Below are 16,750 nucleotides of genomic sequence, written 5' to 3' on the forward strand. Positions count from 1 at the left end.
GTGCCACACTAAGCATGGAGAACAAAAAGAGGAGAAGAGATCTGTCTGAGGACTTGAGAGCCCAAATAGTTTTCAACAATCAACAATCTTAAGGTTACAAGTCAATCTCCAAGATCTTGATGTCCCTTTTTGTCCATGGTGCACAACATAATCAAGAAGTTTACAATCCATGGCACTGTAGCTAATCTCCCTGGACGTGGACGGCAGAGAAACATTGATGAAAGGTTACAATGCAGGATTCTCTGGATGGTGGATAAGCAGCCCCAATCAAGTTCCAAAGAAATTCAAGCTGTCCTGCAGGCTCAGGGTGCATTAGTGTCAGCGTGAACTATCCATTGACATTTGAATGAAATGAAACGCTATGGCAGGTGACCCATTAGGACCCCACTGCTGACAGACATTAAAAAAATAGACTGCAGTTTGCCAAATTGTATGAAAGCCAAAATCCTTCTGGGAAAGCATCTTGTGAATGGATGACACTAAGATAGAGCTATTTGGTAGCGCACATTAATCTACTGTTTACCCAAAACAGAATGAAACCTGCAAAGAAAAGAATACAGCACCTACAGTCAAATATGGTGGAGGTTCAAAGATTTGTTTCTTGTTTTTTTTTTCTGTCTCTTGCACTGGGTGCCTTTACTGTGTACAAGGCATCATGAAATCTGAAGATTAACAATGGATTTTTTATCGCAATGTAGTGTCCCTTGTCAGAAAACTGGGTTTGCGTCATGGGTCTTCCAGCAGGACAATGACCCCAAACATACTACAAGAAGCACCCAGAAATGGATAGAAACAATGTGCTGGAGAATTCTGAAGTGGTCATCAATGAGTCCAGATCTAATCCCATTGAACACCTGTTGAGAGATCTTAAAATTGCTGTTGGGAGAAGGCACCTTCAAATATTGGAGATCTGGAACAGTTTGCAAAAAGAAGAGTGGTCCAAAAGTTGGGAGGTGTAAAAACCTTGTTGATAATTATAAGAAGCGATCGATTAGTTAGTTATTCCAAAGGGTGTGCAACTAAATATTAAGTCGAGGGTTCCAACAATTTTGGTAGCCCATTTTTGAAGTCTTGTGTGAAATTATATGATAATGAAAAATAGTCGACACTCCAGTCGTTATCGTGGTGCACGTGGAAGGAATGATTCAGGAATGATTCATCCAAAAAAATAGGAAATCCCGGCACTCACTCGGAATAAAGCAAATTAAATCAACACAGGTGAGTGCCGGGATTTCCTCTTTTCTTGTGTGAAATTATGTCCAATTTGCCTTTTTTCCTTCTATTTTTGGGTGTGTTGTTTTGTTATATACATTTATTTACTTTGTGTGTATTGGAACAAGTGTAATTGCAATAATTTTCTGGGAGACATCCTTTATTTTATGGAACAATTTCAAGGTTGCCAACATTTTTGGCCATGACACTATATATATATATATATATATATATATATATATATATATATATATATATATATATATATATATATACATACATACATACATACATACATACATACATACATACATACATACACACACACCAGATTAAATAATTTTTGAACACAAACCATAAATGTCCATAACTTAATTTATGTGTAATAATGAGAAATGACACAGGGAAAAAGTATTGAACACGCTTACTGAAATGTAATTACCGTATATACTCGTGTATAAGCCAAGTTTTTCAGCACATTTTTTTTTTTTGTGCTTAAATCGTCCCCCTCGGCTTATACACGAGTCATTGTCCAGAAATCCGTCGGGGGATTGGCGGAGCAGCGGGTCACAGGAGGCAGGAGCCAGCGCCTGTCACTGTGCCTGCTGCTAAAGAGAACAAATATTCATTTCTGTTACAGCAACGCACAGTGACAGGTGCCGGCATCCAGAAGACATCCTACCCACCAGGGTGTCCTTGGAGCATCTGGGTGGTCCCGGCGTCTTCGCAGCATCTCCATGGTTCCCCAGCAGCTCTGCTGATGCAATCACGTGGCACCACTCATTAAGGTAATGAATATGCATGCGTCTCCACTCCCATAGGCGTGGAGCGCATATTAATTACCTTAATGAGCGGCGCCACATGATCGCGCCAGAAGAGCTGCTGGAAGCCAGAACCATGGAGATGCTGAGAAGACGCCGGGACCACCGAGATGCTCTGAGGGCACGCTGGTGGGTGGGTAGGATAGGAGATAAGGAGCCATGGATAGCAGGACAAGGAGCGGGGAGCCATGCATAGCAGGACAGGGACTGGGGAGCCATGCATAGCAGCAGCGTAGGACTGGAGCACCTTGGGCCCACCAGAGAAAATCATTCTTGGGGCCCACTATGTAGCTACATAGAAAAAAATACAAGACCACCAATTGTGCGGTAAAACACGCTAATATCAGGGTATAATATAAGGTAGTACAGGTCTTAATTATGTAGCAGGAGTTGGGGTAGCCTCCCTCATAGAATATAAAGCAGCCCCCTCATAGGGTATAATGCATCCCTCCCTCATAGGGTATAATGCATCCCTCCCTCATAGGGTATAGCGCACCCCCTCATAGGGTATAATGCTGCCCCCTCATAGGGTATAATGTACTTCCTCATAGAATGTAATGTAGCCCCCTCACAGAATATAATGCTGCCCCCCTCATAGGGTATAATGTACCTCCTCATAGAATATAATGCTGCCCCCTCATAGGGTATAACGATAGATAGATAGATATGGGATAAATAGATCTATAGATAGATAGATTGATAGAAGATAGATAATGAATAAATAGATAGATATAGAGATAGATATACATATATATGGATAGAGGATAAATAGATAGATCGATGGATGGATGGATGGATAGATATAAAGATAATAGAGATATAGATAGGTATAGAGATAGATAGGGGATAAATAGATCTATGGATAGTTGATAGATAGATATAAAAATAATAGATATAGATAGGTATAGAGATAGATATAGATAGATATATATATAGAGATAGATATACTATCTATCTCTGTATCTATCTATCCATCTCTCTATCTATCTATCCATATCTATCTCTATATCTCTCGATCTATATATCTATCTCTATATGTAAGATAGAGACAGATAGATATACAGAAAGAAATAGATATAGAGAGATATAGATAGATATATATATATGAGAAAGATATAGAGATAGATGGATATAGTGATAGATAGATATAGAGATATAAAAAAAACAAATCACAATACTCACCTCTCCTCCTCGCTCCCACGCTGATGCCGGCTTCAGACTCAGGAGCTGCCCCCTCTGCCAGACACACAGCGGGTGCACGATGGTGACGTCATCACGCAGCGGCTGTGAGTCAGGAGCAGAGCGGACTGATGGGAGAGAGACGCTCTCTCTTCCACTGCAATTGAGGGCGGCGCCGGCTGCCTAGGTTGGGGGGCGGGGCCCTGGGGAGTGGAGGCCGAGACTGAAATGATATTCACTGCTTCGCAGTGAATATTCATTTCTCTTTAGTAGCGGGGACAGGGGCTCCTGCCTCCTGACACCCGCTGCTGCTCCGCTGGCACGGGCCCCCATAGCAGCTGTGTGGCACTGGCTGGGGGCCCCTGGAGCAGTGGGGGCCCTAGGCAACTGCTGGCCCTGTATGCCAGCAGGTGCCAGGGCCCATCGGAGAATTCTCCGGTGGGCCAGTCCGACGCTGCATAGCAGGACATGGACCGGGGAGCCATGCATACAATGATAGGAACCTCGGAGCCATGCATACCAGGACAGGGATGAGGGGACAATGCATACCCGGCTTATACTTGAGTCAATAAGCTCATACAGTTTTCCGTGGCAAAATTAGGTGCTGTGGCTTATACTTGGGTCGGTTTATACTCGAGTATATACGGTAATACTTTGTACAAAAGCTTTTGCTGGTGATGACAGCTTCAAGAAACCTCCTATATGGAGAAACTAGGCATAAGCAATGCTTGGATGTGTGATTTTGGTCCATTCTTCCAAACCCTCCTCACATCCTGAAATTTCAGAGGGCTCCTTGTATGAGTTCTGAGCTTTTTGTTCCTTCCATACACTTTCTATTGGATTCTGATCAGTTGATCTGCTGGGCCATTCTAGCAGCTTTATTTTCTTTCTCTGAAACCAATTGAGAGTTGCCTTGGCCGTGTGTTTGGGATCATTGTCTTGCTAAAATGTCCACCCTAGTTTCATCTAAATCATCTTGGTAGATGGCAGCAGATTTTTAGCAAGACTGTCTTTGTACATTTGTGCATTCATCCTTCCTTCAATGATATGACATTTGCCAGTGCCGCATGTTGAAAACCACTCCTACAACACGATGTTCTCACCTTCACAACTTCACTGTTGGTATGGTGGTTCTGAGGTGATGTGCAGTGTCTTTTGGCATCCAAACATGTTTATTCAATTTTGGTCTCATCTGATCAGACTATATTTTCCCAGTATTTCATAAGCTTGTCTAAATGTTGTTGAGCAAACTGTAAATGCGCTTGAACATGCTTTTTGTTCAGCGAGTCTTGCGTGGTGAGTGTGCGTACAGGCCATGGAGGTTGAGTACATTACTTTCCTCGGCAGTCAGGAAGCTGGGAGGCAGAGGAGCTACTGAAGACAAAAGATTAAAACAAACCTTTAAAAAGCTGTAAAATGACTAAATATGAATGCGGGATATAATATAAACTACTGTATAATATAAAACGTTTACATTAGTTATAAATGCAATTTTTTTTTTAATTAATATTAAAAAAATACTACAAAATAACCAACTGGAGCTTGATGCTAAGTAACAATATGAGCGATATTTCTAAAAAAAAAAAATTGATATAAAAATTCCACCTGTGATCCCTAGTAAACTATCATAATGTAGCTTTCTGTACAGTATACACACACACACACCTTTATTTTCTGTTTTACAGTAGCGTGTGGCTTCCTAGTCGAATCCTCCCAAAGGCCGGAGTCACACTACGGCGAAATACGGCCGACTCTCGCAGATTAAAACCAAGCTCTGGCACCGGCACTCCGGAGCGAAGCGTGCAGCTCCATGTATTGCTGTGCGGCTGTACGCTCCACTCCGGAGTGCCGGTGCCAGAGCTTGGTTTTATCCTGCGAGACTCAGCCGTATCTCGCTGTGTGTGATCCCGGCCAAACAGTGAGTTTCTGAACTCTGAAGCATAAAAAAGAAGTAGCGGAGGATTGTCTACAGCAATGTCATTTTTACACCGCTGTGCACTATGTTCATTTTTTCCAGCGATTTTGCGGCTCTTTTTGTGTGCACATACTCCTAGGTAAAAAAATATATATATATTTTTGCACTCTTATTTATTTAAATTTGTAAATTTAATAATTTTAATTAGATTTTAGATAAATGAGTATGAGGAAACTACAGTTTTAGGTTTTCAAAATGTAGCTCTTTCTTTGCTTTTATTTTATAATTCCAAGATGGATCAGTTATTCCTACACCTTGAAATTATGTATATTAGACATCAAGCACACAGTCATGTCACACAAATCAAAAATGCTAAGCCCACCAGAATTTATGGACTGAAACTATATTGTAATGCCTCAACCATGCATTTTATTTTTTTTTTTTAATAAATTAAAACAACAGAATAAAACTATACACGAGATGAAAGTTGTCTGATCCACTTGATTTTCATTTGGAATGGTTAACCAAATAATGTGTATGTGGACTTCCCAACTCTCGAGATGGTATCTGGTGACAGAGGGATCTGTTCCATTCTATTGATTTTGAGGAGAGATGAGCAGCAGCTTTCTTCCTTCTGACCGTAGAAAACATATGAACCCTTGGAGGAACAGACTGGTCATGTGTATGGAGGAAACGTAAAAGATAATAATAATAATAAATTTTATTTCTGTAGCGCCGACATATTCCGCAGCACTTTACACTTCAGAGGGGATTTGTACAGACAATAGACATTACAGCATAACAATAATCACATAGATCATAACAAATACCAAGAGGAATGAGGGCCCTGCTCGCAAGCTTACAGTCTATGAGGAAAGAGGTAGACACGAAAGGTGGGTGGTAACAGTCGCCCTGTCTGTTGAGCACTCGATCTACCACTTTTAGATTCTCTGCAGACCATGGCGGTCTGTTATTGCTTGTTAAACTTTTATCCGACAGTTGATCATTTTGGTTCAAATCGAGCATCTTAATCAAATTATTAACTAACTTGATTGAAACCATGTAAGGGCCCCGTCACACATAACAACGCACCAGCGATCCCGACAACGATATGACCTTGTCAGGATCGCTGGTGTGTCGCTACATGATTGCTGGTGAGCTGCCAAGCAGGCAGCTTCACCAGCGATCAGCACCAGCGACACGCGGGTAACAAGAGACGCACGTCGCTTAGTTACCCACTGTGTACCTTAGGTACCAGCGCGCTGGTGCAGGGAGCTGGTAACCAAGGTACACATCGGGCTTCTAAGAGGCGCGCGGCACTTAGAAACCCGATGTGTACCTTGGTTACCAGCTCCCTGCACCAGCGTGCTGGTAACTAAGGTACACAGTGGGTAACTAAGCACTGCGCGCCGCTTAGAAACCCGCTGTTTAGCTTAGTTACCAGCAGCAGCTCGCTGATCACTAGTCTCCCACCTGTCACACGCAGCGATGCGTGCTGGCCAGCAGGAGACCAGTGATCAAAAAAATGTCCTGGCCATTCCAGGACGATCAGCGATACCCGGCAGGGGTGCCGGTCGCTGAGAAGTGTCACACATAGCGATCTCGCTGGTGAGATCACTGTTGCGTCAAAACTTGTGACTTAGCAGCGATGTCGCTAGCGAGATCGCTATGTGTGACGGGGGCTTTAGGCTTGGAGCAGATGAGCTTATTTTTTTGCCACTGAAGAAAATTGAATCAATTATGTAAATTAAACTACGACCAAACTTTGATCATAGTGTGATCCGATTCTCTAGGATGAGAGTATCAAAGAACACTGGAGAAGATGGGGGGGAAAAAAAATTATCCATCTTCTCCATTGTGTCTCACATGTCATCCAAGTGCAGCCCGATGATTTCCACGCACCCATTGATTTGCATGGCTGAGTCTGATCCAAATATCAAACTCTGGAACTGCAAATTTCTTTTTCTTTCGACAGAGACTGTCCAAGAAAAAAATTGCATGTGTGCACGGCTCAATAAACTAACATTCGTCCAGTTGCGATCCGATGTTTTGTAGGAACGTACTACAGTAGGACTGATAATGTTGTCTGCAAGAACCCTTAGAAAATGTGTTCTTATTGCCTCTTTTGGCCAAATTAGAGATTGGATTTGTAATCCGTATGTTGGAAATGTGCAATAATAGGTGACTCTTACGTGAGCAGATACTATTCACAACACTATATATGTGCATAAATTTATTTAGATAATTGTATAATATTTCCTATCTAGATTCCTGTGTCATGTAACAAGTCAGTGTACAGTCTGCTACTATCGTTACTTTTATGTATAGGACATAGCAATATATCACATTCCATACAAGACCTAGCCGGCAGCGCACAATAGCCTGTCATGTGGTTTTATCATTGAGGGTCGGCTCATCTCTGTAGATAATTATCAATGTCTTTAGCCTCAGGACTCTTCGGAGGATTGGGGTATTGTGTTACACAGCTTGGAAGATGCTGTAATAATCTACACACCGTGAACGTCTCATCACAGCACATGGTACAGGAAGTAAAGTTGGAGGATTTGTAGTTGCATTCGATGATTTTAGCTTGTGCACAATTATATATCATGAAGAAAAAATACATCTACTACATGGAAGAAAATCCAGAGAATCTGACTTAAAGACCAAATTCGGCACCGGTTTCTCTAATGTCCATTGCTCTGTTGAATAGTGCAAAAATCTATAGATAATTCCTACAATATAACAATTTGGAAGTGATTGGAAATATCTTACCCCACAATATATTTATTTGTTTTTTGCCTAAAATACAATGCAAATGTGTCATCTTTAACTTTAGACCTTTAAAAGAACATTTCATCTTCAACTTGCGTAATGGTTCACAATAAGGCTAAGTGCCCACATTGCAGAAATGCTGTGGAAATGTCCGCAGCATTTCCGCAACTCCCCTCCACAGATAAAAAGCATGCAGAATTCGCATGCGTTTTCCCGCAAAACACAAGCATTTTCCAAGCGTTTTTAGCTTGCAGAATGCTTGCGCTTTTCCAAGCGGTTTGAAGCATTACTTGGAAAAGTGATTGACAGGTTGGTCACACTTGTCAAGCATAGGCGGAGCTAACCGGAGGAGGCACGGCAGGGGCGGAGCTTAGCGGCGGCCGTGCGCAGACCGACGCAGGTCTGTGAAACGCCAATGTGAAACTAGCCTAACATGCACATTTTTTCACCCCGCCAGGCATTTTTCAAAACCTGAAGAAAGGAGAAAAAAATCGCTCAAAAGATAAAACATATTAACAGCAGTCGTTTTACGAAAGAAATTAATTGGAAGAGACTTTTAAATATTTTAGAATGAATTATTGAATTGTGTCCGTTGCTAAAACAATTCCTCAAAATTATGTGCACCTACCCTTGAGGTATATGTAGATAGCTCATTTTCAGAAGTTTTTTTAAGCAGGTCTGCTCAAGAAGATACTTGAAATTCTCTTCTTATTAATTTCTATTGTACAACCACTATGCTGTTCACATATTCAGTCTTTTTGAGCGTTTTTTCTTGTGCTTCAGGATTTGAGCAGCTACTTGCAGGAGAAAAGAAACAGTGCATGTCGCCTCTGTCTCACGTCGCCTCTGTCTCACGTCGCCTCTTTTATTGTGTCTCCTGATGAAATCGGCTCCAAACTAGGAATTGGCCAAGCAAAAGGCTGCAAATAAATCTCCAAAAAAAGGCTTGAAAGATTCTTTAAATCAAAAAGTCCTTTAGAGTATGTCCACACCATGTCTTTTAAACTTGGGCGAACCAGCTGATTTTTTTTTTTTTTCTAGCAGATGATCCTTTAGGATTCTGTAGTTGTTTGTGTAGTTTTCCAATGGTTTTTGAGACTTTTTTTTTTTTTACTCTTGATTTTTTTTTTTCACTCTATTGAATAATGAAGAAACCGCTAGTGTGTTGTTTTTTGTTTTTAACAACTATGGCAAAATGCTCCAACATCTGTTCATCACCTGGGCATTAGCGATAAGCAAGTATTCTCGTTGCTCGGGTTTTCCTGAGCATGCTCGGGTGATCTCCAAGTATTTTGGGCGTGCTCTGAGATTTAGTTTGTGTCGACGCAGCTGCATGATTTGCGGCTGTTAGACAGCCTGAATACACGTGGGGTTTGCCTGTTTGTTAGGAATTCCACACATGTATTCAGGCTGTCTAGCAGCTGCAAATCATGCATCTGCGGCGACACAAACTAAATCTCCGAGCACAACTAAATACTCGGAAGACACCCGAGCATGCTCGGGAAAACCCGAGCAACGTGCATACTCGCTCATCACTACTGGGCATCTCTTCAACTTCCCATTGATTTGTATTGTAAGGCCGGGGTCACACTAGAGAGGAATACGGATGAGTGAGAGGTGTTAAAAGCACGCATTACACACGGACAAATGATTCTCTATGGGGCAGCTCCCAACAGCTGTATATTTCTCGTCGTTATTCTACGGTCCGTGTCAATCGCAGCATGCTGCGATTGTCAGCGTATTACGCCCGTAGTATGCCAAAGAAAGTCTATGGGTGCGCAAAAAATACGGATTACACACGGACCACACATGTGACTTGCGAGAAATATGCACCCAGTGTCTTTTAGAAAAGCCGGCAATTCAGTGCGAGATACAGTAAACTCACACTGACAGGTTTAATAAAGAAACGAAAGAATAGATATAGACACATAGAATATATATATATATATACACATACATGTCATTGTGACACACATATATATATAATATATATCAGAGTTCTTCATAGCAGAATAGCCGCTAATTAAATTGCCGGCTTCTATCAAATCATTCCCCAACCCGACATGAAATCACACATGGTTTACATTCAGTAAAGCATTTCATTTCATGTTTTTTTATATGTCCCAGACTAATAACTAGATGCGGGTTTGTGTGCAAAATTTGGGAGTTGTAGTTGTTATTTTAAGGGGTTAATTCGTTATTAAAAAATGCGTGGGCTTCCCATTGCCCTATAGTGGTGGTGAATGGGTTAATATAACAAAGGGTTAATGTCACCATTCGATTGTAAGGTGACATTAACCCTTTGTTAGATTAACCCATTCGCCACCGCTACAGGGCAATGGGAAGCCCACGCATTTTTTAACAACAAATTAACCACTTAAAATAACAACTACAACTTGCAAATTTTGCACACAAACCCTCATCTAATTATTAGTCAGGGACATATAAAAAAACATGAAATGAAATGCTTTACTGAATGTAAACCATGTGTGATTTCATGTCGGGTTGGGGAATGATTTGACAGAAGCCGGCAATTGAATTAGCGGCTATTCTGCTATGAAGAACTCTGTGAAATATATATATATATATATATATATATATATATATATATATATATATATATATATATATATATATATATATATATATATATATATATATATATATATATAATGTTTGTCTCAATGACTTGTGTGTGTGTGTGTGTGTGTGTGTATATGTGTATATATGCATTCTATGTGTCTATATCTATTATTTTGTTTCTGTTAGAAACCCTGTCATAGGGCTCCATTATATGTCCATTTTGCTAGGCGGTGAGAAAATCTTGCCATACGGATTGCATACGGATGCCATACGGATTACATACGGATGCAGACATGCGCAAAATACGCAACCACACCTTGATTACGGATGACATACGGAGCACTATTTAGGGGTCATTCATCCGTATTACGCATGTAAACTACGGACCGTATTTTGCATCGGTTAGTGTGACCCCGGCCTTAAGGACAGAGCGTCTTCTGAGCAGAAAACGCCAGAAGAATGGACTTGCTTTTAAAGGGAATCTGTCACCTCATTTTTGGTCTATGAGCTACTGCCACAGCCACCAGGGGCTTATCTACAGCATTCTGTAATGCTGTAGATAAACCCCCGATGTAACCTGGAAGATAAGAAAAACGAGTTAGATTATACTCACCGGGGGGGGCGCGGTGCGGTGGGTGTCATGGTCCGGCGCCTCCTATCTTCTAGCGATGTCGTCCTCCTCCTTACTTCTGCCGCGGCTCCTGCGCAGGCGTGCTATTTCTGCCCTGTGCCCTGTTGAGGGCAGAGCAGAGTACTGCAGTGCGCAGGCGCCGGGAAAGGTCAGAGAGGTCCGGTGCCTGCGCACTGCAGTACTTTTCTCTGCCTTCAACAGGGCACAGGGCAGATATAGTACGCCTGCGCAGGAGCCGCGGCAGAGCAGACGTAAGGAGGAGGATGTCATCGCATGAAGATGGGAGGCGCCGGAGCGGACCGCCCCCCGGTGAGTATAATATAACTCGTTTTTCTTATCTTGCAGGTTACATCGGGGGTTACCTATAGCATTACAGAATGCTGTAGATAAGCCCCTGATGGCGGTGGCCGCAGCTCATGGCCAAAAATGAGGTGACAAATTCCTTTTAACCTCTTGGCAATTTTAGAAGCCTGATGTGGTGAAAAGATGTTCAAAGGCCAGAACATATGCATTTCTATGTAGAAATGACTCGCTATGTATGACTTCATTCTTCTGCACATTGTCTGATAGGTTTTCAAGTGGTTTCAATGACAGAATCCGCCGTGTGCACAAACCCTTAGGCCACGGTCACACGTTCAGCATTTGGTCGGTTTTTTACCTCAGTATCTGTAAGCCAAAACCAGGAGTGGGTGATAAACACAGAAGTGGTGACGGGTTTCTATTATACTTTTCCTCTGATTGTTCCACTCCCGGTTTTGGCTTACAAAAACTGAGGTAAAAAAAATCAACATGTGAACGTGGCCTTTGAAAGGTCCACTGAAGTCTTTAAACCGCTTGCTGATTTTGAAAATCTAAAGACATTTAAAAAAAAAAAAAAAACGCTTAAAAGACTGAACAGTGCCATGTCGTTTTACAATAGAAATGAGTATGAAGAGTCTTTTACGTGTTTTCAGGGATTTTTCAAACCTGACCCACTCAAAAATACTTGTCTTCGGCGTGCTTGAATAATGCACCAGCGATCCTGACCGGGTCGTATCGTTGTCGGGATCGCTGGTGCATCGCTAAATGTAACGGGGCCCTTAGACAGCCACAACACATGCAGAGATTGTATAACAAACAGGCCATTCCTGCATGTATTGGGGCTGTCGAACAACCATGTGACATGCAGGTACGGAGACTCAAACATATTTTTCGAGCACGCTGAAGGCATTCTGTTGGCACCCTAGCATGCTCAGATAACACCTTATCCGGGCATGATCGCTCATCAGTACTGGGCATCTTTTTGAGAGTTTTGACAAAGATTTGCGTTCAAAACCACTAGTGCTTTCTTTGTTAAACAGAGACAGGGCTAAGGAAACTAAGAAAAAAAACACACCAGACATTTTAGAAAAAGACAAAACTGCGTTTCTTAGAGCGTCTTCCTCTTGACAAACTAAGGAAATCTGCCCGAAAAAGACTTAATGTGCACATACTCTTATACTCCTAACAGATTCTAGTGTGTATGACCGGGCAGGCTTCACACTGACGTTTTTTTGCAGAATATTTGGGGTTCTGCAACTGATCTCGGGTTATTAAAAACTCAATGAAAAATTAATCACTTTGTAGGATTTTTCCAATAGGCCACCAGTCCTCTCTCAAACATATATGGCTTTTCCACAGACTCGCTTATCAGAATTGGGCTTCTACAGCCCCTGTTCACTGATTCACGCACCCACTTTCCATTTAGAAATTAATGCCACCAGTAGCTCTTTTTGCTCTGGAAAGAAAGAGGGCATTGGTTATAGCTGGGTGCGTATGTGGGGGCTACGGGAGAATTTACTGCAGACATAAAATGTGGAAAAGACCTCTCTACACATTGTGATCCAGAGCCGAGTCCTCCAATGCCTAGCTTGGACTTTATCCTGGAAGTGTATGGAACGAGCAGCCTAAGGCTATGTACACACGTTGCGAATTCTACTGCGGATCTGCAGCAGATTTGGCCCTGCGGAACCGCAGTGTACAGTACCATTAAAGTCAATCGAAAATCAAAAACGCTATGGTGTCAAAGCGCAGGGGAAATCCGCACTAAATCCGCAGATAAAACGCAGGTCATTTTACCTGCGGATTAGGCAAATCCGCTCGGAAAAATCCGCAGGGTAATCCGCAACGTGTGCACATACCCTTAGAGAATACGTGAGTGAAGAACGTGTCCAAAGGGGCTGTCCGGCCTTAACCTACTCTGTGACTGCAGACTCGTGAATCTGCACATCGTGCACACTGAGGATTCCCACGTGTCTGTGCCAGGAGCGGACAGTCATGTGACCCCCTAGTATGCGATTTGCATACTCCCAGCCACAAGTTCATAGTAGTTTTAAGACTGGTCAACCCCTTTAAGTGCGGCTCCTGGCGTCCTCCCATTATCGTGCAGGGATGCAGACTGAGTTCAGGCAGCGCTCGCTTCCCCAGAGCCGATCAGATTCAAGGGAAAATGTAAACTAAGGGGTGTAACAGTGCACTGAGCCCTTGGCCACCTAACCAAGGGTGGACTGAAGCCCCTCATTTCCATATGGATTAATAGTTGATTTCTCAGCCACTAATTCCCTAAAATGTCCAATACTGATAGGAACATTACAGGGCATAATCCCACATAATTTACCATTTTGGGGGTGACAGACTTTTGCAGTGGGGTCAACTGCTCAACGATTAGCGTTGCTGCAGAGAAGAAGTGCCGTCTGACTGGTGTTTTCTACATATCCAGTAAGAATGACTTTTCAAACCAAGCACAGCGCCCAATGCTTCTCAGCAGGGCCGATCACTTATATACAACTTCCCACCTGCTTATTTCCATCAATCAAAGAGGGTGGATACAAACAAGCAGGTAGGACAGTGTATAAATGATCAGTACCGAGCGCCTATGCTTGGTTTGAACAATCATTCTGTGCTAGCACAGTCCTTTTAACAAGGGAATACCCCTTTAAGGCGCTGCTCACACTTGTAGTTAGGGCTTCCTTTTTGCCTCACTGATGTATATTTAAAGTGAAGAATAGTGTAATCTGCATAGGAGTCTTGTAAAAAAAAGTCTCAGAACCACAATGGACCATTTAATAATAAGGGCGGTTTCACATGTCCAGATAATTCCAGTACCGGAGCTATCCGTGTTCGTGTGGACACGGGGCAACCGTGTGCCGCATCAGGACCACACGGACGGCGCCGGGAAGAAGTGCTACAGTAAGCGCTGACCCTGTTGGCTGGTGCTGACCGCGGCTGTAATTCTTCTCTCCTGCTTTGCCGGCAGGAGAGAAGAATGAATGAAAACCCGACATAGGGTCCCCCTCATTTTCTTAACCAACCAGACGAAACTTACAGCTGGGGGCTGCATCCCTCAGCTGTCAGCTTCAGCCAGGTTGGTAGTGAAGAATAGAGGGGTCCCCACACTGTTTTATTATTTAAATAATTATGAAAAATGGCATGGGGTCCCCCCTATTTTTGACAACCAACCTGACTAAAGCCGACAGCTGAAGGCTGATATTCTCAGGCTGGTAAGGGGCCATCGATCTTGGCCCCCCCAGTCTAAAAACAGCAGCCCTCAGCTACCCAGAAAAGGTGCATCTATTAGATGCGCCTAATCTGGAGCTTTGCCCGGTTCTTCCCACTTCCCCTGTAGAGGTGGCAAGTGGAGTAATAAAGGAGTTAATGCTGCCTTTCTATTGTAAGGTGACATTAAGCCCGGATTAGTAATGGAGAGGAGTCAATAAGACACCGATCCATTACTAATCCTACAGTAAATAAAGTGTTAAATAAACACACAATAAGAATAAATTATTTTAATGAAAGAATACAACATACACATTTTTATAATCTTTATTACACTGGTAATTCCTTAGCGAAGCCCTCGATCTTCTGAAAAAAAGTTGAAAATAATAAAGCAAATATATACATCACCTGTCCGGCGCTCAGTCACGTCCCACGGCATAAAGCCATCTTGAGGGTTAATACATTTACAGCCGAAGCGCTGCTAATACAACCGCTCCTGACTGTAACTGACTGGTGAATGAATGGAGCAGAGCGCACTCAGTGATGAGCGGTGACGTCACCGCCTGTTACTGAGCATGCGCCGGCTGCTCCCATTCATTCCCCAGTCAATTACAGTCTGCAGCGGCTGTGTTAGCAGCGCTCCGACTGTAAATGTATTAACCCCCGAGATGGATTTACGCCGTGGGACGTAAGCTGTTTTTAGGCTGGGGGGGCCCAAGATCAATGGCCTCTTACCAGCCTGAGACTAGCAGCCCTCAGCTGTCGGCTTTAGTCGGGTTGGTTGTCAAAAATAGGGGTGACCCCACGCCATTTTTTTAATTATTTAAATAATTAAAAAAACAGCGTGGGGACCCTTCTATTCGTCACAACCAACCTGGCTGAAGCTGACGTCTGAGGGCTGCAGCCCCAGCTGTAAGTTTCGTCTGGTTGGTTAAGAAAATGAGGGGGACCCCACGTGGGGTTTTCATTCATTCTTCTCTCCTGCCAGCAAAGCAGGAGAGCAGAATGTCAGCCACGGTCAGCACCAGCCACCGGGAACAGCGCTTACAGTAGCCGCTTCTTCCCGGCGGCGTCCGTGGGCACGGAGGACTGTGTGAATAGTTCTCCATGTGCACGTGTTGCGGGCCATGTCCGAGTTAAAACAGATGTCTCCGTGTTTTGCACACGGACACAAGGTCCGTGAAAACACGCTGACATCTGCATAGACCCATTCATTAGAATGGGTCTACGTGTGTCAGTGTCTGCGGTACGTGAGAAAACTGTCACTACATGTACCGGAGACACTGATGTGTGAAACCGGCCTTACCGATAGCCGCGTAACCCCTTTGCGACATGCGCCGTACTAGTTCCACCTTTTTATGTGGACTCTGGTGGTGAGCCCACATCTTTCCCGGCACATGTCAGCTGTTTTGAACAGCTGACATGTGTCCGGAACAGCCGCGGTTGGAATCGTGATCCACCCACGGCTATTAACACACGCTTCCGGCCATCGGACCGGAAATCAGCTCATCGGCGACCCCCGTCATGTGATCTCGGGTCACCGACGGGTTGGCATATCAACCAGAGGTCTTCTGGAGACCTCTATAGTTGTCACTGCCGGTGCTCATAGCAAGTAATTCTTCTATATAGAGGTGATCTGATAATCGCCTGTATGTAGCAGAGCCGATCGAGCTCTGGCAGCTTCTAGTCTCCCAGGGAAACTATTGAAGCATGCCAAAAGTCAAACACAAGTTTTTAAACTTATTAAAAAAAGTTTAAATCACCCCCCTTTCGCCCCATTCAAAATAAAACCATAAAAAAAAAATCAAACATACACATATTAGGTATCGCTGCGTTCAGAATCACTCGATCAATAAAAAAAGGATTACCCTGATCGCTAAACGGCATAAAAAAAGTCAAAATGCGAGAATTACGTTTTTTTTTCGGTTGCCGCAACAGTGAATTAAAATGCAATAACGGGCGATCAAAAGATCGCATCTGCACCAAAATTGTATCAATGAAAACGACAGCTCAGCGCGCAAAAAGTAAGCCCTCACCCAACCTGAGATCACGAAAAATGGAGACGCCACGGGTATCAGAAAATGATGCAGTTTTTTTTTCCAATCTTTGGATTTTTTTTTC

The 16,750-nt window shown here is 43.1% G+C and overlaps 1 protein-coding gene across 2 annotated transcripts in view; it reads left to right on the forward strand.

Moving 5' to 3' along the window:
- The window catches only part of CCNJ (cyclin J), a 122,412-nt gene that overhangs the window by 87,148 nt on the left and 18,514 nt on the right, over window positions 1-16,750 (forward strand). The window lies entirely within an intron of this gene.

Source organism: Dendrobates tinctorius, unplaced genomic scaffold, assembly GCF_039654945.1.
Source record: "Dendrobates tinctorius isolate UK_male_01 unplaced genomic scaffold, ASM3965494v1 ptg000147l, whole genome shotgun sequence".
NCBI lineage: Eukaryota > Metazoa > Chordata > Amphibia > Anura > Dendrobatidae > Dendrobates > Dendrobates tinctorius.